At 45.3% G+C, this 22942-nt stretch overlaps 1 pseudogene; it reads right to left on the reverse strand.

Moving 5' to 3' along the window:
• Positions 1–21969: 21969 nt before the first annotated feature.
• Positions 21970–22277, reverse strand: LOC118584712 (annotated as a pseudogene).
• Positions 22278–22942: the final 665 nt, after the last annotated feature.

Raw genomic sequence — 22942 nt, forward strand, 5'->3', positions numbered from 1 at the left:
TTTTGTTTTTCAAGACAGGGTTTCTCCGCTTAACAGTCTTGGCTGTCCTTGAACTCTCTTTGTAGACCAGGCTGGCCTTGGACTCACTGAGATCTGCCTGCCTCTGCCTCCAGAGTGCTGGGATTAAAGGTGTGTGCCACCACTACTCAGCTGTTTTTAGTTTTTTGAAACAAGATCTCATGTAGCCAAGGCTACCTTGGAATTGCTGATCCTCCTGCCTCCCAATTGAGAGATTCAGACATAAATCACTATGCCCTGGCAACTATTGGGATTTTTGTTTGTTCCTGCTGTGTGTTGTTTGTTTTTGAATCACAATCTCATGCTGTAGCCTGGACTAACTCAGAAATCAATATATAGCCCAAGCTAGCTTCTAACTCAAGCAATCCTCCTGCCTCAGCCTCCTAAATGATGGAATTACGGGTAGCAACATACCCAGCAGTATTGTGACTGAGTGAAACTAAGGTCTTGCTTTGTAACCCAGGTTATCCTCAAGCTCACAAGCCTGCCTGTCTCAGCCTCACCCTAGTGCTGGGATTACACATGTGTGCAGTACAATAACCAGTAGCAGGCCCTTCGGAGGAGATATAGGACAGTGTGTTGGTGTTAAATAACATCCACAGGAAGCCAGACCTTAACTTGTAGTTCAGCTTGAACCACAGCGCTGAAGTCTGAACAGGGAGCCACTTACCCTTTCCTCTAGGGGAAACCCGTGATGTGTTGATGAGCCCATAAATTACTATTGATGGATGCTATTATTTTGATCAGCAGGGACCAGGGCATCCCAATACCCCACACACTTGATTGGATGAAGGACTTTTATGTAATCCATTTGCTGACAAATTGTAATAATGCAAATGCTTTTTAAAAGTCCCTTTACACATCTTAGATAGGCTCTGTCAGGGAGTACATTAGAGGAAAGGATGTCCTGAAACAGTCTGTTGCTCTTAAACCCTAATTGACCTCTAGAGAGAAGGCCATAGACTCAGCTCTCAGAGTTTCCTTTGCCTCTAAGAGACACTGGTGTCCAATGAAAGCTGTTTCAAAGAATGGCAAGAATTCTTACACAGTTGAAACTGTAGTCTGCGACTTGTGCTCTGGGAATGGAAATCCTGATTACAATATTCTAAATCCAAGAATAAAATAAGAAATGCCTCCCAAGTGTGTGTTTCTATTGCCTTCTCTCTAAATTTTTGTCACCAACTCTACTATTTCAAAGTCACAAAATGTGAGCCAAGAACACTGTTGCATAGCTGTAGTCCTGGATGCTCAGGGGGCTGACAGAAGAGGATAATTCAGGCCAAGAATTTAAGACATCTGGATGACACAGTGGCAGTCTTTTGGGGGGGTCTCACTTCTCACAGCTTGGGGGTAGAGCATTTGAAAGGTGTGACCTATCTCCTTATATGGGCAAACGGTCCATTAACTAAAGCCCCATTCTGATCAGTAATATCTACAATCTCACTTCTTGACAAATGCTGCTGACATGGTATTCTGGTGTATTGTGGAGGCCAGCCTGTATCCCCTCTGAACTTTATGGCAGAAATCTGGTGGTGATTGTAGATATTACTGATCAGAATGGGGCTTTAGTTGATGGACCCTTCGCCCATAGAAGGAGATAGGTCACACCTTTCAAATGCATGCAGCTCACTGACTTTATCTTAAATCCAATACAAATGCCTGCCAGGAGTATGTACCAAGAGCCTGCAAGAAGATGGGTACCATTGCAAAACAGGGCAGTCATGAAATGAACCAAGAAGATTGAAAGTCAAGATGATGGATTTTGATCATTTCAAAGTCATAAAAGCAAAGAAAATGAGGAACAGAAGAATAAAGAATAAAGTTAAAAACTTCAAAGAAGAGCTATTCTGAAAGTTTCTCCCTAAAAAAAGTACTTGTTGCTAAGGCCCAGCATGATATACACCTTTAATCTCAATACTCAGGAGGACTCTGTGTGTGTGCGTGTGCGTGAGTGTGGGCGTGCATGGAGATCAGAAAACAACCTTGGATAGCAGCCTTTGTTTGCCTAAGCCAGGTGTGCTGGCTCCCAGGCTTCTCCTAAGATTTTCCTGTCTCTAGCTGGGATTTCAGAAGTACATGTTACATGTCCCGCTTTTACATGGGTTCTAGGGATTCAAGCTCAGATTTTCAAACCCATGCGACACAGCAATTTTGGCCACTGAGTTGTCTCTCCAGCTCCTCAGAGCAAGACGTCTGGTGTTGAGCAGCTGGTGACCAAGCATGAAGAAGAGGGCCCCGGTTTGCCGTCTCTCTCTGTTCTTATCAAAGCCTTAAACCCCGGCTTTGATTTTGGTCAGTGTTAGCGCTAAGGGGGGACATTTCATCTTTGCCCACTCACACGTATTCTCACTTTTAGGCATTGTATGAATTATCTGTCTCAGCCTTCTGCTTTTACTACTGACTGTACCCTTTCATCTGGAGGACCTGCTTGCTGAGGTTAAGGTCATGGGGACCTTTTAAATAAAGGAATGTAAAATAAATGTACAAATATATAAATATATAAATAAACAAATGCAGAGGCAGTAGGAAGCACAGGACATATTTTAAGCAAAGACCTTCTTTTATTTGAAAGCGTCAGTGGCTTGGATGGTAGAAACAGGCCATAAAACAGGTAAGATTTTATCACATCATGAAAATTAAAGCACACATTTCTACAATCCAAAAAATAAACAACTGTCTAGTCCCAGCAATTGGGAAGCGAAAGCAGGAAGATTGCTGCAGGTTCGAGGCCAGTGTGGGCTAGATAGTGAGTTCTAAGCCAGTCTGAGCAACAGAGGCCTTTTCTTAAAACACCAAGAATTATGGCTGGAGAGTGGGCTCGGCGTTTAAGGCTGTGTACTACTCATCCCAAGGAACAAAAGTTTGGTTCCCAGCACTCATGAAAGGTGGATTGGAACCACCTGTAACTCCAGCTCCTGGGAACGATAATGTTTCTGGCCTCTGAGGACATCCAAATTCACATGCACATACCCCACACACAGACATACGCACAAACACACATAATTAAGATAAAATAACTCTTAAAAATATACCAGATAGCAGGGTGTTGGTGGCACTTTAATCCCAGCACTCGGGAGGCAGAGGCAGGCGGATCTCTGAGTTCGAGGCCAGCCTGGTCTACAGAGTGAGTTCCAGGAAAGGTGCAAAGCTACACAGAGAAACCCTGTCTCAGGAAAAAAAAACAAAAAAACAAAAAAACAAAAAAACAAAAAACAAAACAAAACAAAAAAAACACCAGATAAACTGGAATGGTTGCTAACATTGCACTCCCATTACTTAAGAGGTAGAGGCAGAAATAATATATTTAGGATGAGGTGGGGTGCTGAGGTGGAACCCAGGGTTTCAGACATGCTAGGCAAATGCTCTACCCCTGAGCTACATTCTCAGTTTTTTGGGCTTTTTGTTTGTTTGTCTGTTTGTTTTTTTCAGCTCCATATCCAAGAACACGAGCAAATGGGGTATTAGACAGGCTAAGGGAGAGCACAAGAATGCCAACGGAATTTGTGTGGATGGAAATGTCTGTCACGGCTCCCTTGACAAAGCTTCTGGAACATGACCAATCCCCATAGGACCTTTCAAATCATGGCCACTCATGAATATGGAACCATGAGACTAGCAACATTGAGGGAGTCTCCCATACTTACTGGGAGTGAACATCCCAAAAAAGAAAGCCATAAATCATTTCAGAACATCACAAAGTCTAATGAGCGGATGTGATTAGTGTTTGTCCTCATTTCAGGCAGAGTCCCTTCAAAAGAATCAGGGCAGCTACTCTTAGAAGAGAAGCTAGGGGCAAAACTGATCAGAGAAAGCCAGATATGGTGTCTGGGGGTGTGGCTGAATTGGTAAAGTGCTTGTGGAGCACAAGCTGGGTTCTAGGCTCCACCTCAGCACAGAATATCACTCCTGCAATCTCAACCCTTGGGACATGCAGGCAGGAGGATCAGGAGTTCAAGGCCAGCCTGGGCTACAGGAGCCTATCTCAAAAAAGTAAAATAAACCAACAATACAGCTACCACTGTGGCTTTCCTACACTGTGATTTCTAAGCTCAAATGTATTGTTTTCTCTATTTAGCTGCATTTAGAAATCTCTTATCCTTATTTTCCATTTCTGATTGCACTTAAATAGCAATCAGTTATTTTAAAACATGAGTGAAAATTTAATTACTTGAAATTAAACTAGAATTTAAATAAAATTATTGACATTCAGACTGTGCTTATTTTATGTATTTGTGCCATCAGCTTTTGAAGTCATGAATTGCTAAAGACTTTTTAAAGAAATTGATAGCAAGAGAGGTTTCAAGGAAAGGGAGGGTTTAGGTGTTCTCTTATATGTAGTTAGGGTAAGTCCATCCCTTACATTCTAGGAGTTTCCGAGAAATGCTAAGAGAAATAACTTCCACGAGATAATGACTCTAAATAGTGGAACCCGGCTAGCCATGGTGTCGCAGCTTTAATCACAACAGCCCCCAAGGCTGAGGCAAGAGGATCACAAGTTCAAAGCCAGCCTGAGTAACTTAATGAGCCCCTGTTTCATGATAAACAATAGGCCCAGAGAAAGAGTTCAGCAGTTGAGTACTTGCTGGGTTTGTAGAAGACTAAGAAGATCAGTTCACAACTTCCTGTATCTTCAACTCCAGGGGATCCAACAGCCCCTTCCATTCCTTAGACATTGGCCACTCTAACACACACACACACACACACACACACACACACACACACACACACACTTTTGTTTTTGTTTTTGTTTTTGAGACAGGCTCTCTGTAGCTCTGGCTGTCCTGAAACTCACTATGCAAACCATACTGGCCTTGAACTTACAGAGATCTGCCTGCCTCTGCCTCCAGAGTGTTTGTGCTAACACACCATGACCACGGCAACTTTCAGAAGGAAGGGTTTATTTGTGTCTTACAATTCTAGAGGGATAAAAGTCCATCATGGTGGGGCTAGAGAGATGGCTCAAAGGTTAAGAGCATTGACTGCTCTTCCAGAGGACCTGGGTTCAATTCCCAGGATCCAATTTAAAAAAGGGGGGAGAGGGAGTGAGGCAGCATGGCAGCATGCTGGAGCAGCAGATGCGAGTTCACATCTCAGTCCACAACTGGGAAGCAAAGAGAACAAACTGGAGATAGCTAGGGAGTTTTGAAACCTCAAAGCCTGTCGGAGCCCCACCCCACCCCCCAATACTTCTCCAGGCCACACTCCTAATCCTCTTGAGCAACCACCTACTGGGAAGCAAGTCTTCAAATGTGAGACTTCACATTCAAAGCAACACACACACTCTCTCTCTCTTTTTTTCCCCTGGAGCTGAGGACTGAACCTAGGGCCTTGGCACTCTACCACTGAGCTAAATCCCAACCCCAAAGGCAGGGGTTTTGTTTTGTTTTGTTTTTTTGTTTTTTTTTGAGACAGGGTTTCTCTGTGTAGCTTTGCTCCCTTCCTGGAACTTGCTCTGTAGTCCAGGCTGGCCTGGAACTCACAGAGATCCGCCTGCCTCTGCCTCCCGAGTGCTGGGATTAAAGGCATGCGCCACCACCGCCTGTCTGCAACACTCTCTTACCTGGTGAGCATCCATGTCTTCAGACCTAGACTGACTCTAAAGGGATGATGTCAATAATTTTATAATCTTCCTGGCAGTACAGTCATGTCTCCACCCAGGACCAGGGATACAACTCAGATCCCATCTTTTCAACAAAAAATAAATAAAATCAGGTAACAATAAATCTATAAAAATAGCCATGCTTTTACCATCCCTTAGTTGGCCTCAGTAAAGCCCTACTATCTCCACCCTCCTCCCTTTCATATGTTTGGTTGTTTTTGTTTTTTGAGACAGAGTTTCTTTGTGTAGCTCTGACTGTCTTGGAACTCACTCTGTAGACCAGACTGGCCTCAAACTCAGAGAGACCTGCCTGTGCCTCTCAAGTGCTGGGATTAAAGGCATGAGCCACCATGTTGAGAGGTGTTTTAAACCTCAGGGAGAGTCAATTACACTGTTTCTCTTCTTTTTACATGGTAATTCAAACTCTAAGAGAAAGAGTTGTGATACTTTTCTTCTTTCTTACAATTAGTAGGTTCCCAGGGACAGGGGTGCGGGGGAGCAGCTGATTACCAAGGAAGGCTCCATCCTTGATGACCTTCAAGTCTGCTAATTGCCAACTAGCTCCCCAACAGAATTAGGGTATGTCTGTTGGCATCTTCACATTTTTCTATATTTTCCAAATATTCCATGAGGGACCGTTTTAACAACGAGGGATTAAAATTAGAAAAACTAATTAGGAAAAGAAAATGCATTGCTGGTGAAACTAGGAAATCGACCGAGTCCAGGGGCATGTGTCAATCCCAGTGAAGCATGTGAGGACAGGTGTGCCACTTCCAACTTGGGATGGGAATGATGCTGACGGAACATATTCACTGAGACAAAGTTGTCTTGACTAACTTAAAGGTGGAAGAGGGGACTTCCTGGCAGAGGTGGAGATGGGATGAGCACAGGAACATTGCTAATGAGGACCAGAGAGGCAGCTCAGCAGTTAAGAACTTGTTTTGCCCTTGCAGAGGACCTGAGGACCCAACACACACATCAGGCAGCTCACAACCTCTTGTAATTCCAACTTCAGGGGTATCTGACTCACACCTCTGGCTTGCACTAACATGCACATACCTACACACACACACACACACACACACACACACACACACACGCACGCAAAATTTTAAAATGAATATTTTAAAATATAAAAATAGATCATCAGTAAAACCACTTTTTGGCCCAAGCAAGCACTTAAGAGATAGAAGCAGAAAGAGTTTTATTTTTTATTGTTAGTTTCTTTGAAACAGGGTCCCCTCTATGTGGCCCTGGCTGTCCTGGAACTCACTCTGTAGACCAGGGTGGCCTTGAACTCAGAGATCTGTTTGCCTCAGCCTCCCTTCCCAAGTACTGGAATCAAAGGTGTGCACCCTCACACCCCAAGAAGCAGAAAGATCTTAAAGTTAAGGCTAGCCTGGGCTACATAGTGAGGCTGTCTCAAAACAAGCAAATAACAAAACAGTTCTAACTGAATGAGTCTTTCTTTCTTGTCCTAGAAAATCTCTGGAGAGAAGGAAGGGGGTGGGAGGGCTGTCCAAATGCTTCTCCTCTGTTTCTTCTCAGCACACTCCAAACATGGCCTCCAGGAGCTGGATAATAAATCCTGCCATTTTGGTGCCCAGGCAGGATAATTCCTAGCTGGAATCCACAAGATGGCCTGGTTTTGATTTTTTTTTTTTTTTTTTTTTTTTCCTGTTAATGACAGCAGGAGGATCTCATAATCCTAACAGTTGAGATCAACCTGGCTATGTCATGAATGCCAGGTCAGTATGGGCTATACCAGACTCTGTCTACAAACAAAACAATGACATCAAAACAATAGGAAACAAAGTAGGAGGGTTCATCATGCCCGGGAGTCCGGATGGTTCTTAGCTGGCGTACTGGTGGATAACTTGAAGTGAAGGTGAAGGTCATTATAGAGCCCCTGAGCTTGGGGCAGGATCTGGACAAAAATTTGGACAAGGGTTATAATTCCAGGGAAGCTGGGGTCTGGGGAGGTAGCTCAGTTGCTAGAAAGCTTGTAGAACATTTAGAAGGTCCTGTGTTTAATCCATAACATTAGGCTAACCAGGCATGGTGGCACATATTGGAATCTTAGTCTCAGGAGGTGAAGGCAGGGGTTAGAAGTTCAAGTTCACTCCACTATTACATTTCAAGTTCAAGGCCTGCTTGGAGTACATGAGCCCTTGCTTTTTAATATATATATTAGTGTGTGTGTGTGTGTGTGTGTGTGTGTGTGTGTGTCTCGGAGGACAAGAAGCCTCTAATCCTAGCACTATAGAAACCAAGGAAGGAAGATTACCTGAAATTTAGGGCCAATGTTGAAATTTAGGGGCAATGTGGGCTACAGAAGACCTTGTCTGAAAAGGGGAAGGAAGGAAAGGAGGCAGGAATAAAGGAAAGAAGGAAGGATATATCAGTGGGTGATGCGGACGCACAGAAGCCAGAAGCCAGAAGGGGCCTAGTCTGTATAAATTGACTGGCAGCCCACCTGGGGCTGCACACCTCAAGCACTGTTGAAATCAAAAGCCAGGCTCACATGACATGAAGCCTAAGCTATATGAGCAATAGTGAGGCTCAAGGTGTGTGTATGTGTATGTATGTGTGTGTGTGTTCATTTTATTTGTAGGAATAGAGACATGTCTGGCTGGCTGCTTTGTGGGGAATAGATCTGAGGACTGAAAGGCTAGAAATAGAGAGCTATGAAAAGAAGTTATCAAGATGGGACTGTAAGGTGGTGATATTGACAAAAGCTGGCTTCTCAACAAGACAGAAGGGCTGTAGACGGTGCTCAGTTGGTAGAGTGATTGCCAAGCATGCAGGAAGCTCTGGGTTAGATCCCCAACACTGCTTACAACCAGGCACAGTGACACACTCTTGTAATCCTAGCACTTGAGAAGGGAAGGCTAGAGGATTCCAGGCTAGTTTAGACCACAGGGTCTCAAGAAACAGTCAAGAGGATAAGGTTGTGTATTGCTTTCTATGGCAAAGTGGATCACCCAGACAGACTTTTGGCAGCACCTGAGCATAGGAGCACACACCTATAATAATCTCAGCCCTTGAGAGATGAGGCAGAAAGATCAGGAGTTGAAGGTCAACCTCTTAGCTACTATGGAGCTTGAGGCCAGTTCTTTCTGCATAATAAGTAGTGTGACCCTATCTCAAAAAGAAAAGAAAAAATAATAATAATCAATTTCTCAGTGCTGGGGGAGGTCAGCAACTTACACAAAAGAGAAAAAGAAATGAGGGGCATTCGGGGCAATAAAAGGGAAGGAGATTCACGTCTTTTTCTGGCATTGAGTATTGGGAGGAGTTTGGTCTCGCCTCTTTTCACTCCTTTTATGGTCCTTTGAAGTCACCACCATGGCATGGCAATCCTGAGCTGATATGGCCCAGGGAGCAACCAATTAGTATGCAGGTTGAGTACAATAAATTTGGAGCTTGGCTGTCAGATAGCCATCATAGATCCAATCAGTCTCTGCTCAGCCCTGCTGAGCCCCTAGGCATTGGAGAAGATAAGCAAGATTGAGGTCTTCTGGCCAAAGGCTTCCAGCCCTAAGATAAAAAAGATTAGCAATTCTGCTAAGTCACCTAAGCAGTACTCAGGGGAGGAGGAGGAGAGACCAGAGTTTGAGCAGCCCAAAGCCCATGTTATAGGGATGACACTTTGGGGAATCAGGGTGCTCTGGTGCCTCCTCTGCCATCTGCACAAGAAGTCTTGCTGTCTTCATGAGGCAAACAAGGATTTGTTAAGAAGTAGAGTCAGCCACAGTCAGCCCGGCACTCAGGAGGCAGGGGCAGAGGCGGAAGATCTCTGTGAGACTGAAGCCATCCTGGCCTATAGAGCAAGTTCCAGGACAGCCAGGGCTACACAGAGAAACCCTGTCTCTAAATAAATAAATGCGCGCGCGCGCACTCGTGTGTGTGTGTGTGTGTGTGTGTGTGTGTGTGTGTGTGTGTGTGTGTGTGTGCGTGCGCGCGCGCGCACACACACTGAAGTAAACTGACAGCTCCCTGCAGCAGGAAGGGATCCCAAGACTGGATTGTCCTATTCCTTGTTTCTGAGACAGGACCTCTAACCCAGGTTTAGCCCCAAACTCTCTATGTGGTCCAGAATGACCTTGAACTTCTGATCCTTTTGCCTCGTTTCCTCAGTCCTGGAATTCTAGGTATGAGCCATCGCCCGGGGTGATGTGACAGGAACTGAATCCAGGCCCTTGCTCTGTTGAACAACTGAGCTACACTCCAGCCTCCACTGGACTTAGATGCAATTCCGAGAAGGAGGCTTGAGGAAGTCATCCCCTTCTGAAGGCACAAAGGTCAACCTTCCTACAAGTCTGTACTCAGCTAATCCCTTCACTGGCCTGTATCAGTTCCTGTCTACACCTGAGCCCAGAGAAGGAAATATGGTCAGCTGGATACTGAGAGCCCCAATAACAACAACAACAATAATAATAATACCACCTCCCCATAGGGCAGGTATGTGTGTAAGGAAGAGCAGGAAGGACTGCTGTGTACACAGCTGGCAGCTATTAGATCACAAACACTGCCTCTTACAGCTATCTCACACCTTCCCAAAGCTGCTAAACTCTCAGCTTATAAAGTAATGGGACAATGGGATTCACTTCCCCAATTAGCACCTTGTATCCCATCTAGTACCTTCACTAATCTGCTAAAGTCAGAGACCCCTACCTTCTCACCACAGAGACCTTTACCTTCTAAAGTCTATGACTGTGAGGTATTTCCTTTGCCCTGCTAGCAGCTGGTTTAACCTCCTATCCCAGCGCATCGCCCTACAGAGCCTGGAAAGAACCTTGATTATTTCTTCACTTTTTTTGTATGTATGTGTGTGTTTGCTTGCTATTTATTTATTTATTTATTTATTTATTTATTTATTTATTTATTTATTTATAGAAAGGATTTCCCTGTGTAACAGTCCAGGCCAGGCTGTCCTGGAACTCGCTTTGTGGACTAGGCTGGCCTGCCTCTCCCTCCCTAGCGCAGGGACTTAGAGTGTGTGCCACCACACCTAGATGACCAATTTCCTCATAAATTTCACCTTAAAAAGGTAGTTAGGCAATTAGAATGAGAAATAAAAAGAGAGCCAGGGAGCCGTGGTGGCGCAATGCCTTTAATCTCACCAGGCAGAGGCAGGTAAATCTCTGAGTTCGAGGCCAGCCTGTTCTATAGAGCAAGTTCCAGGACAGCCAGGGCTGCACAGAGAAACCCTATCTTGAAACAAACAAGCGGTTGGGTATTTAGCTCAGTGGTAGAGCCTAGCAAGCACAAGGCCCTGGGTTTAGTCCTCAGCTCTGGGAAAAAAAAAAAAAAAAAAAAGGCAGGATATTTTAGAATGAACTTTCTTTGTAGACTAGGCCTGAATTGAACTCAGAGATCCTTCTGCCTCTGCTTCCCATGAACTGGGATTAAAGGCATGAATCACCACACCCAGCCAAGCTGTGAGATCTTTTTTTTTTTTTTTTTGGTTTTTCGAGACAGGGTTTCTCTGTAGTTTTGGTACTTGTCCTGGATCTCACTCTGTAGACTAGGCTGGCCTCGAACTCATAAAGATCCTCCCGGCTCTGCCTCCTGAGTGCTGGGATTAAAGGTGTGTGCCACCACAGCCCAGCGCTGTGAGATATTAAAGCAGTTGTTTAACCTTTCCAGATGCTCACTGGCCCCTAAATACAATGGAACAATCCTACGTATTCCCAAAGCTGTCAAATGTGCAGAAGCCTGTGAGTGCCTGTCATGGTGCCTGGCACACCGTAAATCATCCATAAATGGGACTGTCATTCTCCTTGAGAGCAAGAACTAGCACTTCCTTTTTGTTTGACTGGTTTTTGTTTTTTCAAGACAGAGCCTCACTGTGTAGCCCTTGCTGTCCCGGAACTCACTATGTAGACCAGGCTGGATTCAAACTCATAGTGATTCACCTGCCTCTGTCTCCTGGGAGCTGGATCTAAAGGTGTGAGCCACCACACCCAGCCAGATCTAGTACTTATATATCAAGGATCTTAATGAAATTACCATGAGACAGAATAAAGAATGCTTAAGACCCCGGGCTATTTCCTTCGAGCCAAATCATGGGCAGACAAGCCCATATAGCCATACTACATAACACATACGAGCTGGGTTCCTCGGTAATGTTTTCCTATTTGAAACTCAGCAGAAAATCATGTACCTGCTTGTCTCTCTGAGGCTCAAAGTATAGCCAGAGGGCTGAGCAGCCACTGAGCATCTGCCTCCTCCTTGAAATACAGGGTCAGCAGGAGGACAGACCCACAAGAGCACTCACAAGGGGAGAGAGTTCTTAGCAAGGCAGATGTGAGGCAGATATTAAGCCAGCAGATGTGGTCATGCGTGCTGATGAAAAAGTGCACACACAGTGAGCCTCTTGGATTAAATGCCAGCCAACTTGAGGGTCTTGCTTTGTATTCACTGTCAGGATATTTACTCTTGTCAAGCTGGCTCTTTGTGAAAGTGGTCTAAGAGTAGATGCAGGCTTTGTCTGTGAAGGAGAGTCCAATGTCCACATCCTGAACAGGACTCTGTTAGCGCCTGCACAGTGCCGTTCCCGCATGCTAACAACAGCAGTAAATAGAGTGTGTGTATTTCGGAGCTTTACCTTTCCTTTCTTTACTTTTTTTCTCTTGTGGGTCCAGGTGGTTGTTTTTGTTATTGCTGTTTGAAATAGATCCGGGGGGGGGGGGGGGGGGGGGGGGACAGGTCCTGTGGAGCAGTGGTGGCGCATGCCTGTAATCCCAGCACTCGGGAGGCAGAGGCAGGTGGATCTCTGTGAGTTTGAGGCCAGCCTGGTCTACAGAGCTAGTCCAGGACAGCCTCCAAAGCTGCAGAGAAATCCCGTCTCGAAAAACCAAAAAAAAAAAAAAAAAAAAAAAAGATAGGTCCCATGTCTCCCCCTACCCGCTTCTCCCATACTTGTCCTTCCAGCAGGCCTGATCACATCTATCCCTTTCTCCTTATCTTGATAAAACTCTTGTTAGTGGAAAAAAAAAAAAAAACCAGATTCTGGCAGCATAGCCCAGGTTAGCCTTGTATTGCTGTGGTCCTGCCTCTGCCTCCAGAGCGCTGGGATTTTAAGTGTGTTCTGCCATAGCTGCTTCTGCTCTTCTTCCTTTCTCTCTCTCTCCCTTCCTTCCTTCCTTCCTTCCTTCCTTCCTTCCTTCCTCCCTCCCCCCCCTCTTTCTTTTCCTTTTTTGTTTGCATGTATATTTCTTTGTTTCTTTTTGTCAGGACAGGGTCTCTCTGTGATTGTACTTGATATGCAGATCAGATTGGCCTCACAGACATTCTCCTGCCTCTGCCTCCCAAGTGCTGGGATTACAAGCATGTGCTACCACACCCACTGTTTCTTTTCTTTTTAAGATTATGTGCCAGGCCGTGGTGGCACACGCCTGTAATCCCAGCACTCGGGAGTTAGAGCCAGGCGGATCTCTGTGAGTTCGAGGCCAGCCTGGGCTACCAAGTGAGTTCCAGGAAAGGCGCAAAACTACACAGAGAAACCCTGTCTCGAAAAGCAAAAAAAAAAAAAAAAAGTGAATTTGTGTCTGTGTGGATGTATTCGAGCTGAGGATATGGGTGCTATAAGCTAAGTTTGGGTCTTCTGAAAGAGCAGTACCTGCTTTAATGGCTGAGATAGCTTTTGGAGGCCTCTTACTTACTTAAGTAAAACTCTGCTTACTTGCCCTTCAAAAAAAAGGGTAAGTAACACAGGAACAGTCTGGGCATAGCACACACAAGGCCAAAGAGATCACAAACCAAGCTAAGACAGCTTGCCTAACACCGTATGTTAAAAATGGCAAACACACTTTAATCCCAGCAATCGGGAGGCAGAGCCAGGCAGATCTTTGTGAGTTCGAGGCCAGCCTGGTCTACAGAGGGAGATCCAGCAAAGGTGCAAAGCTACACAGAGAAACCCTGTCTCTGGAGAAAAAAAAAAAAAGAAAGAAAAGAAAAAGAAAAAAACAAAACAAAAACCAAACAAACAACAAAAACAAAAATGGCAAACACAGGCTTGGAGTGATGGTTCTTCTGTTAAGAGCACACTGGATACTCTTCAAGAGGTCCCAGGTTCAATTCCCAGAACCCACATGACAACTCACAACTGTCTATATAACACACACACCTCTTAACAACCCCCCCCCCCCCCAAACCCAAACATTTAGTTTAAATCAAGTCTTACGAGTGTTCAAAATCAGCCTTTTTAAAGATTTGGAGGAGCTGGGCAGTGGTGGTGCACACCTTTAAACACCAGCATTCAGTAGGCAGAGGCAGGTGGATTTTTGAGTTTGAAGCCAGCCTGGTCTATAGAGCTAGTTCCAGGATAGCCAGGGCTACACAAAGAAACCTGTGTTTAACCCCCGCCCCCCATCGACAAAATAAAAAGTTTGGAGGGTTTTGTTTGTTTTGTTTTTTTGAGACAAGGTCTCAAGGAGTTGAGGCTGGCCTTGAATTCCCAACCCAACCTCCTCCGGTACATCTCCCAAGCCTTGGGACGGCAGGCTTGTCCCGTCATATCACCTCCTCTTTTCCTCTAAAAGCATGCACAGGCACTTTTGTTGTATTTATTTATTTATTTTAAATTATATGTTTCTGTGTTGGTGTCTTCAGAGGATAGAAGAGGGAGTTGGATCCCCTGGAGCTAGAGTTGAAAGCTGTGAGGCGACCAGTGTGGGTTCTGAGAGCCAAACTTGGGTCTTGGGAAAGATTAGTAAGCCTTAACTGTTAAGGCATCTCTCCAGCTTATTCCTATTTTATTGAGACAGGGTCTCCCTATGGAATCCTGACTAGCCTCAGACTTTCAGTGATTCCTCATCTCTGCTTCCTGAATGTTGGCATTATAGGGGTGTGCTTAGTTACACGCTCCTTACTTGAGCTCAAGGGCCACGTGTGCTCTTTCCCAAAGCCCTATCCAGTTCAGGTTCAGAGAATTCCTCAATACATGAGCCTGGGCACCAGCCTCAGTTCTCCTGTCAAAGGGGTAGAGAACAGCAGTGACCTTGAGCAAGGGCCTGCAAATCCTAAATCCTGTCAATCTTGACCCCATACACCCTATGAAATCCATAGCCTCCTTGATGCTAAGCAAACATTCTACCTCTCAGCAACCAGCCCCTAGTCATTCCTGTTTTATCTCTGAGGGGTGTGTGTGTGTCAGAACTGTAGACAGCAGAGCCTGGAGGTCACTCATTAACAAAGCTAAATAATATCTAAGTATTTCCTGTCCCGCATAGGGCTAGGTATATAGTCCATGGCAGTTCAGGTTGTCTTGCCTATGGCGGAAAAAAGGGTGAAGTAGAAGTCTCACTGTGTCCAGGTTGCCAATAGCAAGCCATGAAAGGGTGAACGAGGGCTGGAGGGATGGCTCAGAGGTTAAGAGCACTGACTGCTCTTCCAGAGGTCCCGAGTTCGATTCCCAGCACCCACAAGGTGGCTCACAACCATCTGTAATGAGATCTGGTGCCCTCTTCTGTATATATAATAAATAAACAAATCTTAAAAAGAAAGAAAGAAAGAAAGAGTGAACGAATATATTCCTCATGATTATGAAGGCCTTCCCTGTAATAGGACGAGCTAACTGTTTCTTTGGCTAGGGGCAGACTTCTTGCCCCCAGAGAACACACTCATCCCCTGGAAAATGGCCCTGGTAAGGGAAGGCCCTGACACGCCCAAACCTGAACTCCTTACAGTTCAGTTGTGCTTTGAGAGACACGGGCCTTATTCCCTCTTTTACGTAATGAATCACGATTAATAATAGCCAGAAAGTGAGGAATTACAGTCATGCCTTATTATTGAAGACGAGTCTTCACCAATGATGACAGTAGTGACGAAGCATTTCATCAACTGGAGGAGGGCTGAGGCCCGGAATTTCCACCCCACATCCCCGGAGAGGGGCTAGGACATGGTGGCTGAGAGCGCGGAGGAGGTGTGGCTGTTAGTCAGCTGTGTCGGGCTCTTGCACTCCCACTGAACTGGTGATTCAGCTCTTGGCATCAGAAACCTTTACTTTTTTCTAGTTTGTTTTGCTTTTTGAGACAGGGTCTCATCTAGCCTGTTCTGGTCTTGAACTTATTGTGTTCCTGACCCTATCACTTCCTCCTCCCGAGTCGTACAGATATGCGCCACCATGGCCGCCTTTGCAGAGAAGACCTGCTGAGCATGTTACAGAGGTGCGCCAATCAATACAAGATACTCGCAGAGAAGCGGGTGAAGAAATGCGGAAGAGAGAAACCGGGTGAGGTGGGGTAAGCCCGTCACCTCAGCATTTAGGCTGAGATGGGAGGAGCACATTGAGTTCTAGTTTGCTAGCCTTGGCTAACAAAACATACGTATATTTAAAAAGTTAAAAACACATACCGCTAGTCAGAAAACATGAAGGGAAAGAAACATTCCTCACTTAGGAAGATAGAGGCAGAGAAAGGAAACGGGGGAGGGGCGGAGACCGAGTCAGCATTTCCAATTACCATTTCCCACTGCCTCCCCCCACCACACTCTCCCTTTTGGTTTGAGAACTAGTGTTTTTTGTCACCACAAGTGCAAATGAGGTTTATTCATTGGAGAGAGTCAGGCTAAGCCTGACCCCTTTACTAACTGTGAGCTGTGGATTGTTAAATCTAATAAGCATATGCACATTTGTTCCAAGAACAAATAGCTGTGAGGTACATTGCATGCTGACCCGCAATGAAAATAAAATATTAAGTACTTGACATTTTACGGTAAAGAGCTATGTAATGTCGACTCATGTGGGATTTGATAGTCTATCATTTGATTCTTTTTCAACTATTTGCTGTTGGGGAATTCAGTTAGCATCTTCTCTATCACCCGCCCAGATCGCTGATAGAATCATTTGCCTTTAAAAGACTGAACCCACACTCAGAAAAAGGGAAGCTGTAGGAGCTTCAAGAAACTGCCTTCCTCTCTTTAATCACAGCTATCCAAATGGTAAGTGCCTTTATTTGCATTTGAAGGAAAAATTCAAAGAATTGTATTGGAATGAGGAAGTCCCTAGAGGTCCCAAATAGCCTGACTTTACCGAAGCCACTGAAGGGAAAGTCTAGGGGCAGCAAATTGAGAAACAAAACAAAATTGACTATGAAAAAACACCCAGACCAACCGATCCGAGTTTTTGTCAGTCTTCCCGCCTTTCCTGTTCTTCTGGATCTTTCTCCTTTTGCCTAAAGGTTTTGGAGACTAGGTCTCAGGTGGTGACCAACTCCTGAGCCTCCGTGCAGTCTCCACTTGCCAGGTGCTAAGATCACTTGCAGGACCAACACACCACTTCAGATGGCTCCTTGTTGCCACCCCCACAGCCAGGAGTCTGGTTGCTTCTTTCCCAAATCCAAAACATTTCCTCCCCTTAACTGGTTCCACCATAACTATCTCTGCAAGTCTTTTCTTAGTCCCTTTCTGTATGCAGTTTGTCCAAGGATATGCAAGCTACTAGAGGGTAACTTTACCCAGATATTAGATAAACAAACAGATGCACAGGCTACGATAAAGATTACCTGGATCTTGCAAACTAGCTGGAATTATGCTGTCAGGATTCAGAATGAATTGGGTCTGGATGTGATTGTGTACGCCTTTAATCTCATTACCCGGAGCCAGAGCCAGAGGTAGGGGGACTGATATCAGAGGTTGAAGTCAGCCTCATCTACATAGCCAGTCCCAGGCTGGGGGACACAGAGACCTCTCAAAAAAAAAAAAAAGAAAAAAAAGAAAAAGACAAAACCTCAGATTGAATTGAGGAAAGTGTAGAGTATGAATGGTTAAAACTAAGAGTAAAAAGCTAGAGATAGAAGGATCTGGGGAATGGAATAAATATGATAAAAGTATATTTCAAAATTCTCAAAAAAATAAATATATTATCATTTTTAAAAGTGTGCTGGGCATGCCTTTAATCCCAGCACTCAGAAGGCAGAGGAATCTGATTCCAGGCCAGCCGAAACTACATAGAGAGAGCCTGTCTCAAACAAAACAAAAACCACATACAAAAAAATCGGTGTGGGTTTGGGGTGGACAATGTTCTAGAACATTTGCGTTTGTCCAGTGTGTATAAACCCTGGGTTCCATCTCCATCACTGCGAAATAAAATTTAAAATGAAACAAAAACAACCACAACAAACGTTAGGACTGAGCTGGGCATGATGGGAGGCTGAGTCACTGGAGGATTGTCATTTGCTAATGTTATGCCCAGATTGCAGGGACCCCCAAAAGACCACCAAGGAGACCAAAGCCCTTATGTAAAAGCAAAGAGCCTTTATTTCAAGCTCAGAGCTTGGTCCCTCTGTCTGTCCAACACAGTGGTGAAAACAGAGAGCCCTGAACTCATGTGGGGCAGAGTTTTCATCATAACAGAGGTTGGGGGGTGAGGAGATTTCCAGGGTCCAGGACCCTGATTGGCTGACAATTGTCTAGAGGTATCTGTAAAACAAAAAAGTTGTATGCTAGACTCAGGGACATCTGGCCACCTTATCTAATGGTTGGAACGTTTGGGATGTCAGGTACTTCCTCACCCCTGGGTGGATCCCTGGGTGGTATCAGCTTAAGGCTTTTCCTGGATCTGGGTGTTGCCTGCCAGTAAGCCTGTCTGAGAAGCTGTGTCTAGGCCCCTAAGCCTGTCATGGCTACTGTGTGGTCAAGCTATTTTGAGGCCCCTTTTCACTAAATGCACCCAAGGCTACAAAGTGAGTTCCTGCCCAGGGGGAAATATTTCATGAGAGATGCAATATCAAAAAGAAAAAAGATGATCGGGGAGGTGGTGGCACACGCCTGTAATCCCAGCACTCGGGAGGCAGATGCAGGTGGATCTCTGTGAGTTCGAGGCCAGCCTGGTCTACAGAGCTAGTCCAGGACAGGCTCCACAGCTACAGAGAAACCCTGCTCGAAAAACCAAGGGGAAAAAAAAAAGAAAGAAAGAAAAGAAAAAAGAAAAAAATAAAAATTGGGGGCTGGATTTGTAGCTCAGTATTAGAGTGCTCAAATAGTATGTGTGAGGCCCTGGGTTCAAAGCCCAGCACCAGGAGGGGAAATGGCTCATTGGGAAAAGGTGCTTGGTGCCTAGGCTGATAACCTGAGTTCAATCTCCAGGGCCCACTTGGTAGAATGAGAAAGCCACCTCCCTCAGGTTATTCTCTGACCTCCCCAATCACTCTATGGCGCGCGCACACACACACACACACACACACACAATTTTAAAAAGTTGTTTTAACTAAGTAAATAACCACACAAGGAAAGTCAGGGCTGTATCACTGTGTAGCCAAGCAGAAACTCAGTGGCTTAAAGCAACAGCCACCATTTATTGTTCCTGGTTATGCAACAGGGGCAAGAAGGCGATTGGAGTGGGAGTCTGGGGTTAAGATATTCGTCCCGGGCCCTCTCACTTTTCTGGGGCTGGGAATGACTGCAGTCTGTGGGGCACTGGCTGGTTCTGCTCTCTCCTCCTGAGGCTTCTTATCACTGTTAAACCTGCCGGAACTTCTTCACACAGCAGCTCACTGCAGACAGAAAGAGAAGCTAATCTCCTATTGCCTGGATTTGCAGGCCTCAGAAGTCACTTCCATAGGTTCTGGGAGGGAAAGGCAAGTTAGGGGTCCAGATTCTAAGGGGTTGGCAAACAGACTGCACCTGTTCCTAGGAAGAGTCATCTGCAGCAGCCGCCTTGGCAAGCAATCCACCAGAGCACACAACTAGATTTTCAGGGTTCCAAGAGCAGTCTTTCTTCACTGTAGAGAATGGAAAGCAGCTGCCAGGTAGAGATGAGGATAAAAAGGAGTGTTACAGAGTGTTCTACCAGGTGCCTGGGTGGCTGTTGGCATTCAGGAAAGAGTAACAAAAGGGCCAGGTGGGAAGACACACCTGTTATCCAGCACTTTGGTCGCTGATAAAGGAAGATAGCAAGTTTGAAGCTAGCCTGGGCTACACAGTGAGACCCTACCAAAAAGAACCAAAGGGCTGGCCTTGGGATGTAGTTCTGTTGGCAAAGTGTTTGCCTAGCATGCCATCGGTTCAATTATCCACCGCATTAAACTGTTTGAGGTATTGAACACGTTCAGGATATGGAGGTGGCAGGATGAGAAGGTTAAGGTCATGAAAAGAACAGTTCAGTGTCATCCTTGGCAATAGAGTGAGTGGGAGGCTAGCCTGAGCTATCCGAGACCTTGTTTCAATAGCACCACCACCACCCAAGGGCTGAGTATGTTACTCAGAATACAGTACTTAATGATCACGTGCAAATCTGTGGGTACAAATTCAATCCCCAGTAATGAAAAACAAAAACCAAGGGTCTATCCTTGACTTCCTGGCAGATGCCTCCAGCTGTCAATCCCCAACTTCAAGTTATCCTCTGATGAATTTAATTTTTAGCATTGCTTCAATCCTGCTAACCTAGCTGGAAGCCAAGACACCAAAACCACTCGAAGTGAGGCAGCCAAGGAGTTCCTAGGTCAGTGTCAGAGCCGAAGATGTCACATGGCTGCCAGTTTCATAAGTTCGTTGAGAGCTGGAGAGGCCACATGGCTCCATCACAACCTGCTCATCTGCTGCCAACATGGAGAGGAGCCAAAGTCAGGATTCACTGCCCTGCAATGACCCCACTCTTGGGACTTTCTCTAGCTGTCTCGTAATTTTTTTAAACCCTTTTTTTAGGTAGGTTGTCATATAGCAGGGAACCCTTCAGTTACTAATCTTGGAGTATGCAATTATACCAGGGAGGTAGGATTTTAGGTTGTTATATATATAAAACATTTATTTATTCATCCATTTAGTGTGTGTGTGTATCAGAGGATAACTTGTAGGAATCTGTTCTCACCTTCTACCGTGTGGATCCTGAGGAGTGAATTTCATTAGTCAGATTTGGCAGCAAGCTCTTTCGCCTGCGGAGCCATCCCACCAGCCCCGGGAGGAGAACTTTAAGGCCCTTGTGAATGAGTGGGAGGCTGTGGACAGCTTCTCTGTTGTTCAGAATGGGGGACCTGGGGTTCTAGTTGGACAGGCCCATCAGGAAGGCTTGATTCTCAGAGTGAGCACTCGCCTTAGGAAGAGAAAAGTGTAGCCCAACAAGAGAGGTTCCCCAAGTGTATTTACACCTGCAGCCAGCAAGGAAGAGATTGACACCCCAGGTGAAGAGTCCCCAGGGGTCCTCCCCACGGTGGTACCAGTTCCTTTAAGATCACCAACAATTCAATCGCCCCATTTCCTTAGGCCTTGGAGGTTGTTACAGAGATGTGCCTAGATCTTGTGCAAGATTCACAGCAGGTCGTTGGGCTAGTCTTTCCCTCACCCCCTCCCTCCCTCCCTCCCTCCCCCCTCCCTCCCTCCACTGAAACTGGCTTTCAGGGAAGAATAGACCAAACATGTCACCTCAACCAGAAACAAACATAAAGGGTAGATCCAAAACAAAAGATTTTTTTTCATCCCGTTTCCCTCCCAAACCTTGTTTCTAATGTCCCGCTTTCTCACAAGAGCAACAGCTGTCCTCCCAGCTGCCCCAGCATGTTCAACTCTGAGTGTTTTAAACTGGCCCTTCCTTGTCTGCCATGGCCATCGTCCGTCACCTGGTCTGGCTGGTTCTTCCACTCAAAGGCACTGCCATACGGAGTGTGATGGCAGGTGGCACACAAGCTGACAGTTCCAACTCCTTGAGAGGTTAAGACAAGAAGATGGGCTGGGCGCTGGTGGCACACGCCTGTAATCCCGGCACTTGGGAGGCAGAGGCAAGAGGATCTCTGTGAGTTCGAGGCCAGCCTGGTCTACAGAGCTAGTCCAGGAAAGGCTCCAAAGCTACAGAAACCATGACTTGAAAAACCAAAAAAAAAAAAAAAAAGACAAGAAGATGTCTTGAGACAAGGAGATGGGAGCCCCAGGGGAAGATACCAGTACAGCAGAAAAACTTCGCTCCTGTCAGAGGGCTGTTCCACAAAAGCTGCGCCGGCTTTGTCCCTCTCCTTACTACATTTATTTATCTATTATTCATCTATGTATCTATTTATAGATTTATTTAACAAAGGTAATGTGTCCGGGTCTGGGGATTGAACCAGGGCCTCATCAGTGTATGCTGGTTGGTGTCACTCTGCTACTAAGTCCTATTCCCAGCCATAGCACCTTTCTTCTTGTTGTTTTGAGATAATAGTCCGAGTTGTGTGTAAACAGTATGTAGCCCAGGTCACCCTCAAATTTATTTATTTATTTTAACCAAAAACATCTTTATTTTTTCAGTCTTTTAAAAAACAAAACAAACCTCTTCCTTTCTCAAAATAACCATGATTAGCTTAGAAAAATGGTGTATATATTCAAAGTATTTCCTTTTAACAGAAACTTCATTTTATAGAATATAGACATTAAAGGTTTAAGAAAAAGCCAGAATCTAGCATAAGGACATCCATTCATACTTCAGGCCCTTCTCCTCCAGGAACCAGCATTGTTATATTATTTCCATTTAGTAAAATCTGATCTAATTTTGTAATCCTTCTTCCTTCTGGTGTAATTTCAAACTCAGTGACATCTTCCAACACCATATTGACAAAATCATCAAATGCTAGAAGTGTACTAACAATTTCTTTATCACTCTTCATCACAATGTGAATTCTGGATCCTATACACTTGTCCACGAGCTCTAGTGACAGGAGCTCAATGGGTTCCTGGTCGAGTTAGCTGCCATGGCCACGCCGGAAGTGGCATAAGGCCACCGGCACAGACTTTAAAAGAGCGCACTTCCGTCCTTTCCCATAACGGCCTCCCATCCTCAAATTTATAATGATCCTCTTGAGAGCTGAGTAATTTACCACCATTCCCAGCTTTCCATAATCATCATCATCATCATCATCATTACGTTTACTTATTTTATTGTGTGTCTGTATGTATATAAGTGAGTGTGTGTACTAGAGGCATGGCACATGGCCGTCTAAGGGAGTTGGGCTTCTCCTTCTACCCTGTGCTATCCAGGGATTGAACTCAGGTTGTTAGGCCTGGTGTGAAGTACCTTTACCCACTTAGCCCTCACTGGCTCTCCCAACTTGTTTTGTTGAGATAGGATCTTGCCATGTAGCCCAAGCTAACCTAGAACTCCCTATACAGATGACCCAGCTATCTCCAAGCTGCAGGTATTATCCAGTCTAGTCTTCCCTAGTGCTAGCATTATAGGCGTGAGCCACCATGCCTGGACCTTTTTCCTCTCTCGAGTGCTGAGTATGGGGCCCAGGGCACAGCTTTAAGCAAGGGTTCTACCACTGTACTCCATCTAGGAATTTCTTTTCCCCTTTTCCTGCTTAACAGCCCCTTCCTCTAGAACAAGGCTTTCAACTAAGTATTATTTTCATCATCTGT

Source organism: Onychomys torridus, chromosome 5 (assembly GCF_903995425.1).
Source record: "Onychomys torridus chromosome 5, mOncTor1.1, whole genome shotgun sequence".
NCBI classification, from domain to species: Eukaryota; Metazoa; Chordata; class Mammalia; order Rodentia; family Cricetidae; genus Onychomys; species Onychomys torridus.